This window comes from Callorhinus ursinus, unplaced genomic scaffold, assembly GCF_003265705.2.
Source record: "Callorhinus ursinus isolate GAN/ISIS: 27379988/994484 unplaced genomic scaffold, GSC_fseal_2.0 scaffold28, whole genome shotgun sequence".
In the NCBI taxonomy this organism is placed as follows: Eukaryota; Metazoa; Chordata; class Mammalia; order Carnivora; family Otariidae; genus Callorhinus; species Callorhinus ursinus.
This window is the reverse complement of record NW_027397090.1, coordinates 14,076,658-14,082,657: the sequence shown is the minus strand read 5'-3', so window position 1 is coordinate 14,082,657 and position 6,000 is coordinate 14,076,658.

Below are 6,000 nucleotides of genomic sequence, written 5' to 3'. Positions count from 1 at the left end.
GATTTGGGTCATTTCTCTTTTCTTTTTGATCAGTCTGGCCAGGGGTTTATCAATCTTGTTAATTCTTTCAAAGAACCAGCTCCTAGTTTCGTTGATCTGTTCTACTGTTCTTTTGGTTTCTAGTTCATTGATTTCTGCTCTGATCTTTATGATTTCTCTTCTCCTGCTGGGTTTAGGCTTTCTTTGCTGTTCTTTCTCCAGCTCCTTTAGGTGTAGGGTTAGGTTGTGTATTTGAGACCTTTCTTGTTTCTTGAGAAAGGCTTGTATTGCTCTATACTTTCCTCTCAGGACTGCCTTTGCTGTATCCCAAGGATTTTGAACAGTTGTGTTTTCATTTTCATTGGTTTCCATGAATTTTTTTAATTCTTCTTTAATTTCCTGGTTGACCCATTCATTCTTTAGTAGGATGCTCTTTAGCCTCCATGTATTTGAGTTCTTGCCGACTTTCCTCTTGTGATTGAGTTCTAGTTTCAAAGCATTGTGGTCTGAAAACATGCAGGGAATGATCCCAATCTTTTGGTACTGGTTGAGATCTGATTTGTGACCTAGGATGTGATCAATTCTGGAGAATGTTCCATGGGCATAGAGAAGAATGTGTATTCCGTTGCTTTGGGATGGAATGTTCTGAATATGTCTGTGAAGTCCATTTGGTCCAGTGTGTCATTTAAAGTCTTTATTTCCTTGTTGATCTTTTGCTTCGATGATCTGTCCATTTCAGTGGGGGGGGGGGTGTTAAAGTCCCCCACTATTATTGTATTGTTGTTAATGTGTTTCTTCGCTTTTGTTTTTAATTGCCTTATGTAATTGGCTGCTCCCACGTTAGGGGCATAGATATTTACAATTGTTAGATCTTCTTGTTGGATAGACCCTTTAAGTAGGATATAGTGTCCTTCCTCATCTCTTATTACAGTCTTTGGTTTAAAATCTAGTTTGTCTGATATAAGGATTGCCACCCCAGTTTTCTTTTGGTGTCCATTAGCATTGTAAATGGTTTTCCACCCCCTCACTTTCAATCTGGGGGTGTCTTTGGGTCTAAAATGAGTCTCTTGCAGACAGCATATGGATGGATCTTGTTTTTTAATCCAATCTGATAGCCTGTGTCTTTTGATTGGGGCATTGAGCCCATTTACATTCAGGGAAACTATTGAAAGGTATGAATTTAGTGCCATTGTATTGCCTGTAAAGTGACTGTGACTGTATATTGTCTTTGTTCCTTTCTGATCTATGCTGCTTTTAGGCTCTCTCTTTGCTTAGAGGACCCCTTTCAATATTTCTTGTAGGGCTGGTTTCGTGTTTGCAAATTCCTTTAGTTTTTGTTTGTCCTGGAAGGTTTTTATCTCTCCTTCTCTTTTCAATGACAGCCTAGCTGGATATAGTATTCTTGGCTGCATATTTTTCTCGTTTAGTGCTCTGAAGATATCTTGCCAGTCCTTTCTGGCCTGCCAGGGCTCTGTGGATAGGTCTTTTGCCAATCTAATGTTTCTACCATTGTAGGTTACATATCTCTTCTCCCGAGCTGCTTTCAGGATTTTCTCTTTGTCTCTGAGACTCCTAAGTTTTACTATTAGGTGTTGGGGTGTTGACCTATTATTATTGATTTTGAGAGGGGTTCTCTGTGCCTCCTGGATTTTGGTGCCTTTTTCCTTCCTCACATTAGGGAAGTTCTCTGCTATTATTTGCTCCAATATGCCTTCTGCCCCCCCCCCTTTCTTCTTCTTCTGGGATCCCAATTATTCTAATGTTGTTTCATCTTATTGTGTCACTTATCTCTCGAATTCTGCCCTCGTGATCCTGTAGTTGTTTCTCTCTCTTTTTCTCAGCCTCTTTATTTTCCATCATTTGATCTTCTATATCGCTGATTCTCCTCTGCTTCACATATCCTAGCAGTTAGTGCCCCCATTTTTGATTGCACCTCCTGAATAGCCTTTTTGATTTCGACTTGGTTAGATTTTAGTTCTTTTATTTCTCCAGAAAGGGTTTCTCTAATAACTTCCACGCTTTTTTCAAGCCCAGCTAGTATCTTTAAAGTTATGATTCTGAACTCTAGGTCCGACATCGTACTAATGTCCGTATTGAGTAGGTCCCTGGCTGACGGTACTACCTCTTGTTCCTTTTGCTGAGGTGATTTTTTTCATCTTGTCATTTTGTCCAGAGGAGAATAGATGAATGAGAGAACAGAATGCTAACAGGTTAACAACGTCCCCAGCAAATATACTGTATAGAAATCAGAAAAGACCTGAAACCAGGGGAAAAGAAAGGGAAAGAAAGAAAAAAGAAAGAGGAAAAGGAAGAAAAAAGAAAAAAAAAAGATAAAAACAAAAACAGAACAATACAAAAAAAGCAGAATATGATGAAATATGATCAGGATAGTGCATAGATCAGTGCCACACACTAGATTTTGGGCGTATTTTGGTCTGTTAGAAAAAAGTGCCTCCTAAAATTTTAAAGGAAGAAAGACATATATGTACAAAATAAGGGTCGATACAATGAAGGGATGGAAGATGACTGTAAAGATGAAAATTATAAAAGATTTTATAAAAGGAATTGATAAGTTGTTTGAAAAAAGAAAGATTTTTAAAAAAAGGAAAAAGGGAGAGAATGTGATCAGGCAGGAGACTAGAACAAAGCCATACACTAGTGATTTAGGGTATATTTTGATCTGTTAGAAGAAACTGTATCTCAAAATTTTAAAGAGCGAGCAACTTATAAATATATGCTAAAAATAAGGGTAACTAGTATGAAGGGATAAAATATGACTCTAAAAATGAAAAATAAAAAAATTTTTTTTAAAAAAGGGATTGATAAGATGTTGGTTGAAAAAGGGAAAAAGAAAAATTAAAAAAAAAATAGTTAAAAAAATTAACTTTGATGCACTAATGAATCATGGTAAAAAAAAAGCCATGAATTCTCTGTGCAGTATTCCGCTAGCGCTGGAGTTCTCCCGTTCTCCTTGATCGGTAAACTTGGTCTTGGCTGGCTGTTCTTGCTGATCTTCTGGGGGAGGGGCCTGTTGCCGTGGTTCCCAAATGTCTTTGCCGGAGGCGGAATTGCCCCGCCCTTGTCGGTCCGGGCTAAGCAAGCTCCTTGGGTTTGCTCTCAGGAGCTTTTGTTCCCTGCAAGGTCTGGTACAGCTTTGGAGGACCAGGGCGAAAATGGCGGCCTCCCAATCTCCGCCCGGAGGAGCCGAGAACTTGGGGCCCCGCTCCTCAGTGCGCCCCCAGAGAAAAGCAGTCCCTCCCGTGTCCCCGGCCGCACTCAGTGCTCACCCGGCCTGTGACCGAGCGTTTCTATCTCTGGCACCCGACCCCGTGTGGAGTCTCCAAACCCAGCAAATCCCTGCGGTGCGCTCCCGCGCCGCTCCTCCCGGGGGAGGAAGGGGAGTCTCCCCGGATCTGCTGCTTGTTGGGTCCCTGCTGGAGGAGCAGTGGCCCGACTGTGTCACGGATCACAGTTTATGGCCACCCCAAGCTGAAAGCCCGCGCCTCGGCTCCGTCTCTGCAGCCGGCTTCCCCGCTCCGATACCTGGGAGCTCTGCCGCACTCAGGCACCCCCCGGTCTTTCTGTGACCCCGAGGGTCCTGAGACCACACTGTCCCGGGAGGATTCCACCCCCCGCTTACCCACTGCAGTGACGTCCCTCAGCGGAGCCGACTTCTAAAAGGTCCGATTTTGTGCTCCGCGGCTCTAGCACTTGCCAGAAGCGGCCGGCGGAGGCCCCTCCCCCGCCGTCTATCCTCCCGAATATCGCCTCGGATTCACTTCTCCGCACGTCCTACCTTCCAGAGAGTCGTCGCTTCTCTGTTCAGAGAGTTGTTGCTACTCTCCTCTTCGATCTCCTGTTGAGTTCATCGGTGTTCAGAATGGTTTGATCCCTATCCAGCTGAATTCCTGAGACCAGACGAAATCTAGGTCTCCTACTCCTGCGCCATCTTGCTCCGCCCCCCTGTACGTTTCTCTTTTATTCTTCATTCCCCATCCTCCGTTTCCAGTCCTTTTATTATCACAAAATACCTACTCTCATGTATGTTGAACATAATGCTGACTGAAAAAAGTAAAAAATGGAATGAGATGTGTGGAGTAATAGCATGTATATTCATTTTTAATATACTCAGAAAAATTCTATGTATTATTTATGGATAAGTTTATATGCCTTGCTGGGGTGGGGAGCAGGGAGGGACAAAAATATAAAAACCCTTTTTCTCCTAGGAAGCTTCTGGGAATTACTTTTTGGAACAGAAATCTTAAGGTGTAGAGAGCAGGGACTGTCAGACTTCAGCTGAAGCAGAAGCTCCTGAAGCCTTGTGAAAACACAGTTGGCTGGGTCCCACACCACAGTTTCTGATTAAGGAAGTCTACGGTGGGGCCTGATAGTTTGCATTTCTAGCAAGTTCCCAGGTGCTGCTGAGGCTGCTGACCTGGGACCATAGTTACAGGGAAAGGGGAAAGCCCAGTGCAAGAGCATGTAATTAGGGGGGTGTTTTCACCGTACCCACCCCCAGCCACACTTTTCATCAGCCCCCCAGGCCCATCTTCTATTTCAAGTACCTTTCTGGCTTTCTTTTTTTTTTTTTTCTCTATTGTCAATCTATTTCCTTCAACTGCTTGTTTCCTCCAGCTCTGCCTGGTGATGGGGACTGAGAAGAAGTGATACTCAAATAAATCTGTGTAGGGCTGAGGCTCTGCCACTTACTGATTAAAATCTGAGCAAGGTACTTGATTCCCAGTGTGTTAGTATCCTCATATCTAAGGACAAAAAACAAAACAAAAAGAAAACTGCTAAATTGTCTTGCACTTTATTCCATAATTTTGTTATTTGTAGTAATATTGGTATTGCAATTTGGAACTATTTTAATACTATTATCAGATAAAGCAAATTATTAAGATTCAAGATGCTCTAAATAAAACAGGTAGAAAATCATGTAAGTGAAGCAAAAACTCTAAACTGTCAAGTCAGAATTGAAAATATCATTATTAATCCACGTTATTTTAAAAATACATTTCCTAGATCTGACCACTGAAAGGACCTAGATTAGAAGCAAAGACATCACCGGAGTAATAAGCATCCCCGTTGACCAGATTTTGGTTTCTGAATACCATTTCCTCCTAAAAGGAATCAGAGCTCCTTTAAGAACCATGTGATTTCTGGTCTGTGGCAGGGATTGAAGACGGTGAGCCTCAAAGCTATGAAGTATTTAAAGATTAACGGAATGGAATCATGTCAAAACGAGCCAGATTTAAGGGGCTCCTGTAGGTCTACTTGGGGACAATTAGAACATCAAAAAGAATAATAATCAATGGTCAGTTAGAGATATTTAAATATGGATTAGATATTAGGGAATTATATTTTTAGGTGTGATAATGGCCTCGGGTGATGTGGGGAATTTAGGAATGGATGCTAAAATATTTATGGGTGATGTGTTATGATGCCTGTAATTTTTTAATTCCCTCAGTCAAAAATTATCTAGGTAGATAAAACAAATATGCCCAACTGTTTAACACTGTGATTATGGATAGTGAGTATCTGGGTGTTCATTTTTTTAATTTTCTGTATATTTGAGATTTTTTTTATAATGTAAAAAATTTTGAACTTAAAAATATTTTTAGTTTATTATAGATGTGACATATATTTTAATGTATGTACGTGTATGTGTGCACAGCACATTTCACAATTTGTAGATGTTTAAAAATATTAATTCCCTTCTTTAGACTAAAAAAAGAAGAAAAATCCAACCCTCTCCTTGGCTCAGCTTAAATTCTTTTTTTAGAATGAAGTTTAAACAAACAAACACATAAATAAATAAACAAGCAAACAAACTTCTCACCCCACACTCCCTACCACCCTATTCCTCTAATTGATTTAGTTGGCTTCCCTTTGTTGTATCAACAGAGAGAGCCTTGAGCTTTTCATTCACTCTGGATAGTGCCAAAGATTTTTTGCACTTACTCAAATCATAAGGTCAGAAAGAGAGAAAGTGGGAGAGAGAGCATGCTATGCGAAGAC